This window comes from Aulonocara sp. 'chitande type north' Nkhata Bay, linkage group LG3 (assembly GCF_057382095.1).
Source record: "Aulonocara sp. 'chitande type north' Nkhata Bay isolate Kocher_YH1m ecotype deep benthic linkage group LG3, A_spYH_male_GT1.1, whole genome shotgun sequence".
NCBI classification, from domain to species: Eukaryota; Metazoa; Chordata; class Actinopteri; order Cichliformes; family Cichlidae; genus Aulonocara; species Aulonocara sp. 'chitande type north' Nkhata Bay.
In genome coordinates this window covers 18,297,718-18,316,126 of record NC_141346.1, presented here as the reverse complement: position 1 = coordinate 18,316,126, position 18,409 = coordinate 18,297,718, and the positions used below count along the sequence as shown (strand labels likewise).

At 40.6% G+C, this 18,409-nt stretch overlaps 1 pseudogene across 1 annotated transcript; it reads right to left on the bottom strand.

Moving 5' to 3' along the window:
- Window positions 1–6,694: 6,694 nt before the first annotated feature.
- On the bottom strand, window positions 6,695–17,802 carry LOC147334315 (antiviral innate immune response effector IFIT1-like; annotated as a pseudogene). Its single transcript, XR_015128359.1, has 10 exons — window positions 17,762–17,802; window positions 17,503–17,679; window positions 16,531–16,720; window positions 16,266–16,457; window positions 15,858–16,085; window positions 9,633–9,774; window positions 9,437–9,563; window positions 9,211–9,355; window positions 7,764–7,811; window positions 6,695–7,354 (listed from the first exon to the last, which is right to left on the bottom strand). The product of XR_015128359.1 is annotated as an antiviral innate immune response effector IFIT1-like (transcript).
- Between the last annotated feature and the right edge of the window lie 607 nt (window positions 17,803–18,409).

The following is an 18,409-nucleotide window of genomic DNA, read 5'->3' as shown; positions in this document are numbered from 1 at the left end:
TTCACCACTCTGGTTTTATTAATGACATTAGCATCACAAAAGCTCCCCCTAGTGGTGAAACGCCAGCATTTCAACAGCTGTTACAAGTCCCATTACAGTTTTCTTGACCATGGATTCATACTGGAGGCCAAACCTGCACAAGCATAGCAGTGTAGAATGTAACACATCATTTCATTTCAAGTGGCTTCTAAGGTGGATTTACTTGTGCAAGTTTAGATTTTTTGTTTGATATTGTTGAGTGCCAGTATGGGTTTACTAAGTTTAATTTTTTTAATTTAACTATTAGTTTCTGTGTGTGAATGACAGAAAGACCACATACTGTTGAGGGAAAACAAAGGCATAGGAATCTCTTTTCCTCTGGCTGAGTAATATCACATGAACAAATGCAGCAGATGGCCCCATGAATGGAAATCTGCCCTCACGACACGTGTGTGTTACATTACAACTTCTTATTATTCCTTCAGATACACACATACATTGTGTACATTGTGTGGTTCAGATGGACTACATTATTAAATAATCATCAAATCTTCATTATGAGTAATTAAATTATCTTCAGTTACAATCACAAATATTTTCCCAACTGAACCCCCCCCCCCACACACACACACACACAAACTTTGTTCTTATAAAACAAAACTTAATGTTTTACTTTCTTTTTCTCGCATTTTTCTTTATTGAAAAATTCATTATAACTTATAATAATCAATGAAAGCTCCTGAATCCCAAACAGCTTAACAATGAAACACAGTTGGCATGATGACCATGCCCAGAATGTATAAAATGAATATAAAGCAAATAATTCACACGAAAATATTTTAATAAAATAAATAAGGTATATTAAGGCTGTGTCATTGTTCAGCCAAGGACAGTGTGTGAAAAGGTAACTGTCTCCACCTTGGGAAATGGTGAAACTGCAGATCACCTGAAGCCCTTGATGGATACAAAATAAAATATAAATAATACATTATAATAGACCTGCCTGGTCCGCCATGCAACAGAGAGAACAAATGTGACCGCAGGTTGGGTCTGATATGAGGCAAACAGAAGATCGGTCTAAAAAAGTAGGTGTGGCATCCAGTCGAACTGAGACGGCCAGAACTGAGGGTTGTTGAATGACCTTTATTATTTATTGCAGTGTATCAGACAGCGAACAAACGTAAGAGCTGGAACAATTCATATTTGTACAATATAACAATAGTCCTCTCTCCCTTTTTCTCCGTTAGCATGAGTTTTCCGGTTTTTTTTTCTCGTCTTTTTATACATCAAGTTGTTCACCGTTACACCATTCTACTTCCGGTCACACAGGAAGTTGCCAAAATAAAAGGTTTATACGGTATGTTACGTGAATATGAGCTAGCTTTACATATCCGCTGTTACAGTAGGCACAAACGTGTTGAGAGGAAAAGCAAATCTGTGCAGATTGGATGAATTCTAAATTATCTGTTTGCTGAATAAGATGATCCTAACTATCAAATTGGCTCAGTAGTAGTATAGTGGTACACACTAATAAAATATTATAATATGCTATTGCTGTTATATAAGACAAAGATGATAATATTAACAATGACATAATATTAATATGAAGAGGCACCTTAGTCGGTTATGATGTGAGGTGGATAATTGTTAAACAGTAGTCTGCATCAAGCTTAAGGTTTGCTGAAACTCAGTGTAGTGACATGTGGGATGAAGACAATACAGAGAATAACTAAACTAATGAAGTGCATAGAGGCACTTGACCAGCTTGAAACCTATCATCCTAGAATGACACATTGCTGAGATATAGAGCACACCTATAATAACAACCAATAAGCAAAACCCTGTAGACAACAGCTAAAACTACAGGATTGAGAAGCTGAATTAAATATGTAGACACTGCTAAACTGATGAGCATGTTACACATTTTCTTTTATTTTTATTTATTTGTTTCTTTTAGAGCAGAAGCTGCATGCTATTAAAAGCCAACATATGCAGACTTCTGCCTTGTTCGGGTGGCAGCATTTTTTTCTTTTTTCTTTTGTGTCCTGACACGTGTTTGTTTTTTGTTTTTGTTTGATTATTTTGTTGGTTTTGGAAACGAATTTAAACGAACTTGTGACAATACTTGAGAATCACAGTGACACATAGTGATTAGGCATATGATTGAAAAATGCCTAGGTTTAGAGCTGTGAGCTATGAGCTGTGAGCAATGCAAAGTTTAAATATATATATATATATATATGTATAAATGGGAAACAACCCTAACTTCAAAGTTTGAAATGTGTGAGATGCATGAATTGTTTGAAAAACTAGAAATTATCTAAAAATGCCTTAAGTGAAAATGTAGTGTTGCATCTATAGAGAAGAGAAAAAAGAAGAAGCATTCTGTAACTTTTGTAAACTAATTGTAGGAGTAGGCCACAGAGAAATAATGCAAAACAGTTTTGAGGCAGCCACTTAAGAACTTACAGTTTTCAAAGGACAAATTAGTTGTAAAGTCAGCTTCAGGCCACACAACTGTAGAACAATTAACTGCCCCTTTAGAACTAGTACATACAGCAAGTGGCCGCAGGTGCTTTATTAAATGCATATGACCCGTCGTGTCCAGTAAATTTGCTAGGTAGAGACGCTCTGACAAAACTTAAGATAGGTGTAATACCAGAAAAGAATGGCATGACTGCTGAGTGCATGCTAAATGACACCCCACCAGAGCCAGATAGCACTAACACAGAAAACAGTAGCCGCGTGTGTCTCTCTCAAGGCTACGGTGTTCCACATTATTACTGGACTCTCGCTTTGCCAGAGCTAAAAGCACTACACGATGTGGCCCGTCAACACACACCCGCCACATCCACTTTCCAGAAACCAACCGAGTATCACAACACTCTGAGATTTAAACAAACTCCAGGCCCAGATCCACCTTATGATCAGCAAGTGTGGAAGCTAGGAGAACAGCGTTTGACCTTACAGCACAGGCCGGAATTGTGTAGGTTACGCAGTGACCACAGACAGTAAGATGATAGAAGCAAAACCACTTTCTTCTTCATGTTCTGCACAGAGCGCTGAGCTGATAGCTGTGATACGCGCATGTGAGATGCACAAAGATAAGCGAATAAACATACATACAGACAGCCAGTATGTTTTCTCTGCTGTGGATCATTTTGAAAAATTTGGCAAAACAGAGGAATGATTGATGTGTTGAAAAATGAACAAAAGCAGCAAGCACAGCCGAACAGAAAAAAATGGCTACAACACGGTGCAGTTCTGAGAACGATCTAATGATGTGCTATGGCAAGCCAGTGTTGCCAAAATCTCCCCACAAAACAGCAGCATTAGTGACACATGGCTCAACGCATTTGTCAACGGGGGGAATGACTAGTATTGTCAACTCACATTTCTACACTGTAAATTTTGAAACCTCAGCAAAACAAGTTGTCAGAACGTGCATGACGTGTCAAAAATATAATGCTCAGGGAAACCTAAGACCAAAAAGAGGTTGTTTTCCCACACCACCTTATCTTTTTCACACAATCCATATGGACTTTATTGAGCTAAATGAATGCCAAGGGTAAAAATACGCCCTAGTGGTTATAGATGTATTCTCAAAGTGGCCAGAAATCTACCCAGTGAAAAGGGCAGATGCAATTTCAGTAGCAAAATGTCTGTGCAATCACTTCATACCCACATATGGCATCCCAGCTTTGATACGATCAGACAACGGCACTCATTTTGTAAATGATGTCATCACCAAGGTCTCTGAAGCACTCGGTTTCAGCATAAAACACCATTGTGCGTATCACCCACAAAGTGCTGGCCTTGTAGAGAGAACTAACGGCACTATAAAACAAAGGCTCAGAAAGTGCATGGCAGAAACAGGAAGGCCGTGGCCTGAATGTTTGGGTTTAGTGAAAATGTGGATGCGTTTAACGCAGGGCTCCCAGAAACTAACTCCATTTGAAATCATTCATGGTAGGCCATTCCCACTGCCCATCACCAGTGAACCAATAGACAAATCAATCAGAGAAACCACACTAGCAAAATGTATGTCTAAGTTGTTGGAAAATAAAGAGATGATTGTAAATAACGAAGAACGTAATGATGTCTATCAAGTGTCTTGCAGATTACAGCCTGGTGACTGGGTTCTGATCAAGGTGCTCCAAAGGAAAAACTGGAGCTCACCAAGGTAGAAGGGACCATACCAAGTTCTTCTCACTACACCTACCGCTTGCAAAATAGCGGAACGACCATCTTGGATCCATCAGAGCCACTGCAGGAGAGTAAGTGAAGCCATCTAAACTCAGCCGACACAGGCTCGCCCAATTGTTGTGATCCTGCTCGGTGGAGGGATCAGCCTTTCTGGCCGAGAGTTCTACTCTCAACAGGAGGGTGTGTTCTGCTGTCATGAGGTGTTGGCTGCTTATCACTGCAGCGGGCTTGACCCTGGCCGGGCTCCTCATCTTTGTTTCCGTGAGGGACAACAAGTCACGCCATATGAAGAAAAGGCAGACACTGTACGACAAAGGAAAGCACACCAAGTTTCCCCATGGCTACGCCACTAATTTCTGGTGGCAGTTTATGAACACTATCGCTCACTTGAATAATAAAACTGACTGCTATGCATGTGCCCATATGCCCCTATCCTCGCAGACGTCTGGCCTATGGCCATACAGCATACCAGAAGATCGCAGTTGGTGTCTGTTGGGTCTGGCAACTCATCCAGGCTACGGTACTCTTTGGTCCAAGGCCAACTACAGCATCCCTGCAAACGCAACCTGGAGGAAATTGTCACTCACGAATGTGAACTGTTCCGGACAGATCAACCTACTGACCTGGCCCCAAGTCTCAGACCCACTGCCTGATGTAATTCTACTAAACAAACTGAACGCAGCGCAACTGCCAGTATGTGTGATGAACAATGGATCGCGGGCAGTGGGGGAGCTGCCTACTCACCTATGTAGATACATATACACTTTCTGCCCACCGAGGAATGAGAGGAAGTGTATGGCCTGTTCAACCAACACAACCTGTGCCAAAAACACGACGCTGATGAGCATCAACTGTCGCTCTAACTACAGTTACCGAATGCCACTAAAAACAAAGACTCAATACCAGACAGGTTGTGCACGGACGGCACCAAGCAGTAAAGGAACCAGAGTTTCGCATCTGGGGAGGAGTGAAATTCTTACAGAGCTTGATCCCCGGCATTGGAGTTGCCGAGGTGCGGGAACATGTGGAGATCAACCGATATGCTCTGCTATGACACATCAACATTGACAAAGACCCTGGGAACCGCCTTAGCAGAGGAGCGGAAGGCCATCAGAACGATGGTGCTGAAGAACAGACTGACTCTAGATCTGCTAGCAGCATAACAAGGAGGAGTTTGCAAGCTGATCGGGGAGACATGTTGCACGTTTATCCCTGAAGGATACGAAGCTGGAGGAGACATTTACGAAGCTTTGCAGAATTTGACCGTTCTGCAGAAATATGTCACTGACCACACATCTGGAGCAGCTACACCACTAGGCTGGCTGGACTGGCTATTTGGCGGCTCGTGGTTGGCTGCTGCAGCAAAGCCGTTTGTCTTTCTAGGTTTCATCATGGTAGCACTGCTCATACTAGTGTTGTGTGTGGTGCCATGTCTAAGAGTAATGATTTCAAAGATGATAACAACTACAATGACGACTTATGTTGTCGTGCCTCAAGAAGAACAGCATCCCGTTGCAATTCTGTTAGAGGAGAACTTGTAATAGCTGCTAATAAATGACGTGGTGATTAAAAGTGACTTGTCAAGTGATCATGCACTGATTAACGCATTAGTAGGTTATGCAGGTACAACATAAGGTTTTTATTCTTTTATTTTTTGTAGTTTTAGTTTTATTATTTTTCTTTATTATTACTTTTATTCTTTCTTTTTACTGTATTTTCATTTGTTCTTTTATTCTTTTATTGTTTTATTTTCTTTTATCGTTTACCACATGATTTACATTTTTGCTATGTTCACAATTTAAAAATTTAAAAATTGCTAAACATACTTAATCAATGACCTTTTCAGACAACTGTTGTAAACATTTAAAATAAGTTAAAACAGGAGGGAATATGTTAGAGGAAAAATGATTCTATGTAACTTTACCTTCTTTTAAATGTACAAGCTGTGTTCAGATAAGTAGTTTAGAAGTGTCTTTCAGACTTTCCCAGCAAGGACATATTGTTTCAGATTGTTTTATCTGTTTATTATTTTCTTATCCTGTTCTCACTGTCTCTGTGCTCTGTGCCTATAAAAAATGCCAAGCCACTGTGCATGGCGTGGGTTGTTCTCAGCAGCAGCTCACCCGTGTACACGTTTAGCAAAGAAAGTAACTTTGTCTCATTGTGTCTTTATTTCTCCTGGGTTTTTTGCAGAGTTTTCTCCCAACAGCTATCATGAACTTTATTTTAAATTATTTAAATCTAACATCAGTTATAAGGTTCATACAGACAACTCACTGTCTGTTATACTGACAGGTTAAATTTGTAAAATCACCGGAGAATCCACAACTTTACTGCTCCACACATCATCCCCCCAGAAATGTTTTGTTCTGTGATCATATAAACACATCAAAGTTGCCCCATGTGAAAATACAGATTACTACCATTTTTTAATCAGTAGGAGGAAAACTGTGAGACAGAGAATGGAAGTACACACATCATGTTTAATATGCATAAACACTGTGACACTAAGTATTTGTACATCATTACTTCCAACCTCTTGTATTTAATGAAGTGAGAAATCAATTGAAATGAGTGTTGAAACACTTGATCCAAGTACTTTATTATGTCAAATAAACTCAAAATGTTTCTACTTCTTTCTCACTTTAAGGGAAAATATCTTAAAACAAGAGCAACTGAGCAAGAATGTTACTTGAAGGATTTTCTTATATTAAACCAAGACAAAGCCTTTACACTACATGAATTAAAGCACATATACAACAACCTTTATTTGAGCATTGATCACATGAAACTGCAAAAGAAGATGAACTAACTAAGAAACTAAGAGATAAAATAAATGTTGTAAAAGATTAATTGCATCCTGCTCTCTCTGAGTGTATCACTCTACAAACAAGATAACACATTATTTTTGGCTTGATATAAGATTTTAAGAATTAGTTATTTGCAGTGATGGTGATTAATCAGAGGATGATCCCTGCAGCTCCAGGCGCAGCTCACACAGAGCAGACAGGTACTCTTCATTGTCCTTGTCATAGGTCAGAGCTTCTTCATAAAACGCAGCAGCTTCCTTGCTGTCGCCCTCAGCTCTGGCCACCTGACCCAGCAGAGCGAGAGCTTCACCATCACCTGGATTCCTTGACCGACGTCTCTTAGCGATCTGCTTCAGTTTCTGCAGGAAAAAATAGAGGAACAATGAAAGATTAATTTATGTTCCAAAGAAGTTGATTCTGTTCATCTGGACGTAGCGTTTTCAGTGTGAGAAAACATTACAGTCATTATGCTTCTTTTCTTTTGAAAAAACAACGTTTTAAAGGATTTTTAGAAATGACAGGTGCATCATCCAATGTGGGATGGATGCCACATCTCCTCACATGACCTAGTGAAAGACAGAACCACTGACAGTCACCAGTAGTTTTCAAGTTGAAGTTGAAAACAGTCCTCAGGTGCACAAGTAGGTGGTATTGAACAAATCATTTAAATCAAGGGATGTTTGATATGAGGTTATGCTCAACCCATAAGTTTGGTAAGAACACTGAGTGTATATAACACAGAATCTTTGTTATGTCTCTAGTGCTCACCTGAGCACACTGTCTCCACTCATATTTTTTCAGTGGTATCAGCAGCCCCTGCAGAGAGAAAACAGCAGAAGACTATGGTGAAGATAAATCCATCCATACTAAGTTCATGTGGTGGATGTGAGCGGTAACATGTTTCACATTACTGCCCCGACACCTCCACCCTCCAAACAAGGCCTGTTAGTTTTTCTTCTTTCATTGTTCTTCTTGGGTTGAAACTAGAGATGATGATGGCACGATACCTCTTGTTTTAAGTCCGATACCGATATAAATTTGAAAATCTGCTGAAACCGATATGAATCCGATATTGTCTATTTTAAAATCAATAAAATTGTTTGTTTTTTTAATATTTGCTGCATTTTGTATAAGTTCATACTCATGTTTAAAAAGCCAAAACACTAAAGCTATTATATTGTATTTGGATGCAAAAAACACTGCACCCAAAATACTTCAGATCAGCAATACTGAGCTTTTTACTTAAACCTTTAGCAGAACTTTAAAGTATTTAAAGTAATATTGAAAAGTAATTTAAAATGCAATTTTATGTAGATTTCAACTACTCTTTGGTTCTGAAAAAAAAAGAAGCGCAATATCAGCACAAAATAATTCAACAACTTAAAAAAAAACAGGTTGTAGAATGGACGCTTTTGTACTTAAAGCTGAACATAAATACACATCCATCCTGACAGTTTCTGTCACATTTAACCTGAGATTGAATTTTGTGTAATTTCTATACAAAACTTAACACGTATGAAAAAAGTGTTTTCATTGTTTTGTTGTTGTTGTTGTTTTTCTTTCGAACCACAGAACTGTTTAGCCTGCAACACAGTTCTTTTCAAAGTAAAACTCGAGTCTATCCATTGTACGGTCAGACTTAGCAATGACAGATGTCCCAGCTTCATATATCGGTTGTTAAGCTTAACGTGGGAATGCTTTACAAACATTCAGAGATGAACTTAGACTCTTGCTTTATTTTTCTGGGATAGCTTGCTTGGAGATGAAATTCTGGTTTGTCAGCACGTAACGAGGCTCCAAATGCTTTCAGTGTGAAGTGACTCCAGACCGCCGACAGGTCTTGTACACAACAGTCACTCTATCACGTGACGCAAACTGCTCCAGCATGATAAGGGGACCACCTGGGTTACACCATGTCGCAAGTTTTGTGAGGTGCTTTTGTGATATTTGATGGATCGGGATACATTTTTAATTTCTACCCAATATCCGGCCCAGTAATTTAGGTCAGCATCAGCATCGCACTGATACCAATACTGTATTTTAGATCCGTCCATCCATAGTTGAACCGTGGAATATTAAGAGGCAGCTGCATGTCTAACACTGTACATGCAGCTGCCTCACCTTGGTGTAATTTGCCCTCTGATGAATCAGCTGCCTGTCACCGTCACTTTTTTGTCAGTGAGGACCAATCAGAGTCTGGCACCTAGAAACTTACCTTGGTATAGTGAGCGATGGCTTGAGCCTCATTTTTTGTGTGATAATGATGAAAGTCACCGTAGTACTGATGGATAGTCTGACAAACTCTTTTCTCCTTCAACTCTGGTAACTTCTCCAAGCAGTGCTTCAAAGTCTCCTCAGCCCTGAGAAACAACGAGATGTTTAGGAATTTACACCCAGAGGAAAGAAAGGAGGAAATCGTGCAGCTTTGTTTAGACAAGCACCTGCTCAAATCCCCTTCCTCTGCGTACAACAGTGCCAGTTCAGCCCACGCCCGGACAAAGGATGGTTTCATCTCCACAGCGTCTTCAAGGTGACTAATACAGCAACGCCTCCACTTACGCACCTCTTCTGTGGAGCATTAAAGGATGATTTGAGTTGTGTTGATTAAAGGATAACATGTTGTATATTTCTGTGTACCTCTGTTGCTGAAGGGCCCGCGGCGCTATTCAGCAATTTTCTTCTGCTTGTAGCACAGAGCCAGCTGGCAGGTGAAGGAAGGTAATTGATCGCCCCTTCTCAGGCCTCGCTTAAGCACATCAATAGCCTCATCCAGTCGATTCTGGAACAGATTTAAAAACACTAATCAGATACAAATATATGTAGAGAGAGAGGCTACACCCACGCTTGAAGCCACTGAGGTGTCTGTTGGCGGGGTGACTGGTATGAACGAACTTATGAAACTTGCTACAGTCCAATAACTCCAGCCGTACCTATCTTGTTTTTTAGAATTGTTATTCCAAAGCCATTTAACAGCGTAGCGATCACAAACTGTTTGCTTCCTTCCAAACAACAACACCTGGCATTAATTACTAGGGGTGCAACGATATTCGTATCGATATTGAACCGTTCGATACAGTGCTTTCGGTTCGGTACGCATATGTATCGAACAATACAACATTTGTAATTTATTTTATCAACTTTCCTTCTGACGATGCTGTCTGTGTGGAGCGCTCAGTGAATCTGCATTTGACTACTCCGCCTAGGCTGCACTGTCGAGCGCAGATCCACTGAGCGCTCAACACAGACAGCATAGTCAGAAGCAAGAGTGCAGGGCAAGCTAGCGAGACAGAAGTTAAGCTCTCCTTACAACATGGACCTCCCCCACCCTCATTCAGATCTGGCGTTTGGAATTATTTTGGTTTTCATGTGACGTATGACCCTGAAGGTAAGCGAGTCATGGACTAAAGTAAAACAGTATGTTGGATGTGCCATGCAATGCTCAATTACATGGGTGGGAACTAGTGTGTTAGCGCAGTTAGCTCGTTAACGTGTTGGCCGTCTAGCCCCATGCACGGGGTGATCGGCGGTAGCTCGTTAACGGAGATTTGCCGTGTTGTGGCGTTAAGGTCATTTCAACGAGATTAACCTGAAAGCACTAGTGGGAACACAACGAATATGACTGCACATTTACACCGACATCATCCTAGTGCAAAGACAAAAACAAGCAAGCATGCTACTAACTTTAGCCGAGTCATTTAGACAGCTGTTAGCACGTGATTCTCCTTATATGTTTAATATGCTGCTGAGAATATAGCCCAGAAGAAGCGGATAGTATAGCTTTTATTTTGGAAAGAGACATTTCTCTGTAATAAACTCTCTTTTCCAAAGATGAGTGATTCCTCAATCAGATACAGGGCTCGCAATATCGCTAGCCCGACGTCCCGGGGCTAGCGATTTTTTTCAGTCAGGCTACCAAAATCTATCTCTTCCCTGCCCGTCGGGCTATTGTAGGAAGGAAAAATATATGTCAATGCTTTTGCATTCTTTCAGAAATGTAGCTGGGTAATTATGTCATTGGCATCGGTGAGCCACTGTCAATATGTGACATATTGAAATCGCGTTTGAATTTGCTTTCACTTTGCAATCATGCGAACTGTGTATAGAGAGCGACAGCACTGATCTGTGAGTGATGATAATTTGTGCACCAATTCCTCTGACATCGTCTTATTAATCGTTAGCTTACTATGCAAACATGACAAGTGAAATCTCCCGCAGCAAGCTTAAACATGTGAGAGGTTGATCGCGCAGAGAATCGCTGAGCTTATGTGAGTGAGTGTGTAAAAGCATTTCAGTTCTGCTGAGCCAAATAAGACAGGTCAGGGTGAAGAAGTGACAGCCAAAGAAAAGCTTACCACAAAACGGAGAAGTTATGACAAATCAGACTATAAGGCAAAAAGAAAGTGCAGCTTTATGGTTTCATGGACAAAATAATTTCTGTGGCTGCAATATGATGAGCTAAATAACCAGGGCTGCACATAAGTGGTCCACAGGTGCGCATTCGCTGTCAAAATAAAAAACACGCACAAGGGTTAGGGTTAAATTTAAAAACTGTACTTTTGAGTTAAAATATATATTTATAATCTTAATAAATGACAAATTAAAAAGGCATGAACATTTTTTTTGTATCGAAAAAATATCGAACCGTGACACCAAAGTATCGAACCGAACCGAACCGTGAATTTTGTGTATCGTTGCACCCCTATTAATTACGTGTGTCTACCTTGAACACATTCACCATACCAAAAAAACCCACATGCCTGAGGTATTCACTGAGCACGTGGTCAGTTGGGGCCATCTTCACAATGTTTTCATAGATGTTCGTTGTCTCATCCTGGACTGTGGTGCTGACACTCACCAGTTCCCGGCCTCCCTTCAGCTTAGCGTTTAGCCTCAGGGTGCTGGACTTGGGGTGAAACCCTTCATGCATGGTCAGGAGCTTCCTTGTCTTGATGTCAGTGGCTTCTATCTCCATATTTGGCCAGCTTATTATGCCAGCAGGGTACCTGATCACAGGCAGGCTGTAGGTGTTCATATCCCAGACATTGTTCTTACCGTTCAGCTGACTCCTCAGGACTTGCCTGACCCTCTCCAGGTACTGGTTGGTTGCAGCTGATGTCATCCCGATGTCATTGCAGTATATCCTGGTGGTGTGGATCAGTTAATTTAATGTCTTGTTCACTCTTGGCATCCATGTACAGGAGGTGACTGACAATTGCTCAATTCAGTAGTCAATGATCTCACTGAAGGGGTTCAGGCCTATGCAGAACAGTAGTGGGGACAGAGCATCTCCTTGGTAGATCCCGCACTTGATGGTGACTTGTTTTATAGGCTTGAGGTTGGCCTCTAGTGTTGTTTGGCACATTCCCATTGAGTTCCTGATGAAAGCTCTAAGGGTCCTATTGATCTTGTATAGTTCCAGGCAATCCAGGTGTGGGGCATTGAGTCATAGGCCTTCTTGGATTTCTGCCTTCTATGTTTCTGCCTTATTTTTTAAGAAGATGATATCATAAATATGTTGAATTTATTGTATTATTATTTAAAGACAATACCATTTTGAAAATGTGCTTAAAGTTCTTAAAATGGCACTTTATTTTTAAGTCTGACCAATTTTGGCCAGGGGTATTATTTTTGCTTCTCTGTTTTGAACTGAAATGTAGTTTAAATGCTTTCCCCCCCATAAATTAAAAGAGTTATTAAGAGTTTGAGTTTACAATATTCATGTCCATGTCTATTATTTGATTTTATCGCTCACTAAAACCCTATAAATTAAAAAATACTGTTGCACTTTGGGGGAAATTTTCTTATAATAATAATAAACTTTATTTATAAAGCAAACCTAAAAACCAGGGGTATACCAATGTGCTTAACAAGTAAACACAGAGAATAAAAAAGAGGTAAATAGAAATAGGACCAAACAGATCGCTGTCACTGATGCATAGGAAAAGCAGCAGATACATATAAAACATAAAAGTACATAATGTAAAATCACAAGTGAAATGTTAACTAGAAGGAAAAGCAAGGTTGAATATTGTTGAATTGTTGCAAGGTTGAATAAGGTGTGTTTTCTTGTGCGATTAAATGTGATTAATCACAATTAATTAATTACAAAGCCTCAAATTAATTATATTAATTTTCTTAATCGAGTCCCACCTCTAATAACAACATAAATTAGATTTCCACTCTAAATTACTCAACACACAGACATTAATGTTTAAACCGTTGGAAACAAAAGTGAGTATACCCGTAAGTGACAATATCTAAATTGTGCCCAAAGTGTCATTTTTTTGAGTGGGTACGATTAATTTCCAGCACTGTCTTAAGGAAGGCTTGCTTCACCTGCGTGGGGAGCTCCTTTCACTGCATGTTGTCTGTTCACAGCAAAATCTTACAAATGCAAGCAGCACACCTCAAAGAACCAGGTGTGAAAGTCAACAAACTGAAAGCAGTGTCAAGGAGTGAGATTTAGAGACAAGGTAACTAGGTCCAATGTGCAGTGAAAATCAGGCTGAGCAGTACAGAAATCTAAATGTTAACGTAATGTGATTGCTGGAAAGTAAAGTTTTGTCATAGGTCTTTCTGTCTGATTGTACTGTGTATTACAACAAACAAAGACTATACAAGACCACTCACGTATCCCACTCAACAACCGAGAGCCAATAGGAGCAGCAGATTCCAGTACTAGAAAATTAACTCATGGATTCAAACTTCTCTTTTCATTTTCCATTTTTGCTGTTCTTGAAGCAAAGGCAGGTATTCTTACACACAGTGTTTACAGAACAAATCTGAAATGTACTCAACATGTCTCCTGCAGGGGCCCGTTCTTCGTACGTTGCTTACTACATCCAAGATCAAATGACACATCCAAGACCAAATCATCGCGCTAACCGTGAGCTCGCTAATCCGGTTCTCCGAACACACCTGCTGTTGACGATTAGTACAGCTGGATGAAGTAATGTGAGATCACTGGGTGGCTTAACAGGGGCTACGCATCGATAGTAGAAACATTGATCGGCAACCCTCTGATTGGTCGGCGAAAATGTCGAAGGAGTGCGCTCGGCTCGGTATTTTTTGGCAGCAGAGCAAGAACTCTTGAGTGAGGGATTTCAGGAGTTTCAGAGTTTAATCAGAACGCAAGGGAACACTGCAAAGGCTGCAAAAGCAAGGAGAGAGGGCTGGCAGAAAGTTGCTGACAAATTAAACTCGTAAGTAATTTAATAATAACAATAATAATGGAGTGGATTTATATAGCGCTTTTCAAGGCACCCAAAGCGCATGACAATGCCACTATTCAGTCACTCTCACATTCACACACTGGTGGAGGCAGCTACGGTTGTAGCCACAGCTGCCCTGGGACAGACTGACAGAAGCCAGGCTGCCATATCGCGCCATCGGCCCCTCTGGCCAACACCAGTAGGCGGCAGGGTAAGTTTATTATATTACACTATATTATCCAATATTATATTACATTATATTATATTATGTTATATTATATCCCCTTTCACATTAGAGCCACAACACCCACTAGATCCACTAGAACATGGGAACAAGTAAAAGTGAAATATAAGAATATTCTACAGAATGGTAATATTTATCACTTATATTGCTTTTAGTCTCTTGGAAAGAGACCCTGGAATAATCTGTTTGTTTGTTCATAACAGCAACCAAGAAAAGGGCAGAGCAACAAAAGACAGGTGGTGGTCCTGCACCCCCTCGTCAACAAGTTGGTTAAGTGAATAATACCCTCACGGGAATATCGATATCTCTCTATGAGCACACTGTCGCGCTGAGCTAAAGGATCCTGTCTATCCCGCAATATACGCTGAATTCTGAGGACTCTCCTTATCAATCTTGCACCTTCCGCAATGGGTTGCTCGCGTATACGGACAGGACATGGCTGCGACAGGCTTCCCAAATCCACCTTCGCTTTTATAGCCGTGGTCTCTCATCTTGATTACACAAAGTAATTTGCAATTGCTACTCTGAAATATGACTTACATCCGTAATAATCACATACATGTAATAGAATGTTAATAGTACATTTCCCTTTTTCAGGAAATGACCTGTATGTATCTGTGTGACATCAATACAAGGATCAAGTGCTGCATTATCTTTAGTTACATTGATAATATTTATTTATGGTGAAACAGTGTTGGAATATCGCTGTTGCTTTCGTATAAATGAAGCGGACATACCTGCGTGGCCGCGATCTAATTCTGTTTACATAAAGTAAACCTGCTCCCGAGCAGGTTTACGCTTACGGCTCTGTTGCTATGGCAGCAAGTCCCGGATGAGCTTCGGGGAACCGAACGATCCAGGATCACGCGAAATCGTCAACAATCAAATCCAACTAACTTACTTAGCGAGGTACGAAGAACGGGCCCTGCTGTGGTAACAGCTTGTTTTGTTGTTCTACCAGAGAGAGCAGCTACAATGAAAGCTTGTTTATTTACTACTGTCACAGTACTGGGTCATGTGCCTTCAGTTACTCTGTTTTTTACATGTAAAAACAGAAGCTAATGGCACAAAGGACGGTTCCAGATAGATTTCCAGACTACAATCTTGGACTTCAATTATCTGGTACCTTTACCCTCAGGACAGGCAGCCATTCTCCTTGAGTTGGAGTCTGTTGGCGTTCTCCTCTCCCCACTGTCACCAGGTTGTTAACATTGAATGAATTTCTAAGTATAACACTGCAGGTACCTTGATATACTGTAAATATTGTTACAATATTTTCTATGAAGAAAATGAAAAATGAAACCAAGGAGTCTCTACAGATGGATTTCTTCACTTTTGCTTTGATCTGTTGTTACTAAGCCAAAGACCCAGTAGGAAGAAATAGCATTCATAAGGTTGCAGACTTACCCGATTATGTAAGTAATTTCCCGAGTGCCGGATGACATGAGGGTTATCGGGATCATTTTCTAGTGCTTTCTTCACCAAACCATCAGCCTCTTCGTATTTCTTATAAGCCGTCAGCTTCAAGGCCAGCATGCACTGCAGAACAGCGTTATTTGGGTTGATCTCCAATGCAAAGCGAAGCTGTTTGGTGGCCTGGGATTCCTCATCTTCCTGTTTATTTCCTAAAAACCACTGCAGATGAGAAACTGGTTAGTCTGCAGTTTATTTCGCTTGAATAAAAGAATTAGCCAGTGAAACTTCTAAGAATCATACTGACACTGGAGGAGCCATAAGGTTTACTCTCATCATTTGGTGCTTTATAGAGGAATATCCATATAAGTTAATACTCTTCATTCTTATCATAAAACTGACCTGTTCTCTGCAAAAGAGAGTGATGGCATAGCCGGCGTTCCACTCGGTGTCATGACGCTGTACCTCAAGTGCTTTATGAAAACAGTCGATGGCTTTGGAGAGAGAAGACCATGACACCTTGAAATAGGTCCAGGCTTGAGCGCCATACACCTCTGGGAGGAGACTTCCTGATGAACCAGTGGGATACTTCACCTGCACAGGGAGAAGGAAGCGTCAGATGTTCAACAGCAGTGATCATCATGTTTGATCTGATTGGTTTACATACCAGTATGTCCTCGACTCTCTGACAGTAGCTTTGTGACTGTGCAAAGTCTCCGTCGTGATATTTCAGCCAGGCCATGTCTCCATATGTCACAATCAGCCGCTTCTCACTCTCATCACCGTAACTCTCCCTGATGGTCTTCTCTGATTGGTTTAAAAGTGACAGCGCTTCCTCTCGTTGATCCTGAAGATACCTGAGGACCAACAGGTCATCAACAGCTGTTCCACATCTGGTGTTTACAACACCTGACAAGAAACTGACCTGAGAGTTCAACTAACACTTGTTGATGATTCATTAAGGCTTTTATCTGAGGTTCATGACTCCAGGGTTAGATAATTACTGCATTTCCACCAGAAAAAACAAGAGTCAAAACAAGCTTTAGGAGGCAGATTATATCAAGATAGTACCAGCTTTGTAAAGAATCAGAAACTCTATTCCAATACTCAAATAATGTTTCTCTTCATATTACATGTTTGTATTAAGGTTGAAATAATGAGGTAAACTTAAAGCAAGCTGACGTTTTTCTTCTAGCTGTAGCTTTGCTAAACTGCATAAATCTGGTGATTGTTTATTTATAATATTAACTGAGTGAGTTGAAAATCAGCGAACGATATCTACTCCAGACAATATGTTATGTTATTAAATAAAATAAAATTCATCTGTGTTAGCAGCAGGAGCACTGCTGATAGGTAACATTAGCAGAAGAAACACAGCTCAGGGTTGGATCTGATCCTGAAAACAAAACTATCTCTCTATCATTCAAATATAAATCCTGCTGATGCGACCACTGTTTCCTTTGACAGTCAAATTTCTCTTTGGTCAGACGGACTTCAGTGAGAAAAACTGTCTTTCTTCTGGCTAATGTTAGCTCTTCTCTTCTGTAGCAGAGTCCCAGAAATAAAAGTGTTGAGATTTGAATGAGCAGAATAAATCCACTTTAGCTTTTCTTTCATCAGACAGCTACAGAAACTGTACCTGACATAAGCCAAGAGGCTGTAGGTGCAACTCTCTCCCTCACACTGACTCCGATGAAAATCTATGTCGATCTGTAGTCGAGTGCTCAGGGTTTCCAGGTCCACGTCCAGCTTCAGATCCCAGGTGAAGTGACACTGCAACTGTTGCAGCCTGCTGAGCAGAGCGCTGCTATCTTCACTGTAAGAGAGTCACAAAGAAAACGCTGTGAGGAGCATCAGAGGGAGAGCATCAAACCAGGACTGGCTGAACCGAGGCTCACTCAGTGCTCTGACACACTACAACCAGCACATGATCAAACATCCTCACTCAGAAACTCTCATGACAGTTCACCCACACCTCCCAGCTCCTCTCCTTGACAAAAATTCAGTTTGTGTGATCAACCAATGAAATCAGTGATGTGAAGTAGATCTGTGGTTTGAATCTCACACTGAGGAACCAGAAGAAACCTTAGATGTGGAGTGAGACACAAACACAGGGGGACAGCTAAGTACTATACTTAGTACTTGTGGAATATTTTTGATATTGTTCTGTTAAATATTTTTGGATATGAGACCACACGATTTGTTTTTGTTCAATTCATTTGATCACATGCCAGTGTTAAAATGTCTAGTTATTGATGTAAGATGCATCAGTTACCAGTGTTCATGATCTGGAATTAATATTGTTGAAGAGGTGAGCACTGAAGAAGGCAAGCATGAACGCGGACTCAAGTTGTGAGCAATCAGGTAGTTGTGAGCAATCAGGGCTAAATTGTGTGGATTTTGATACTCAAGGATGGGAGGTTTAGGCTGGATCAGTAGTAGAATGAATGAAGTGCATTCCAAGCAGCACTAAGTGTGCAGCACTCTGTGCACTCCTCAGTGCAGTGCCATGCATTGCTCTCCAGGAACTGAGATTGTTTGCTTGA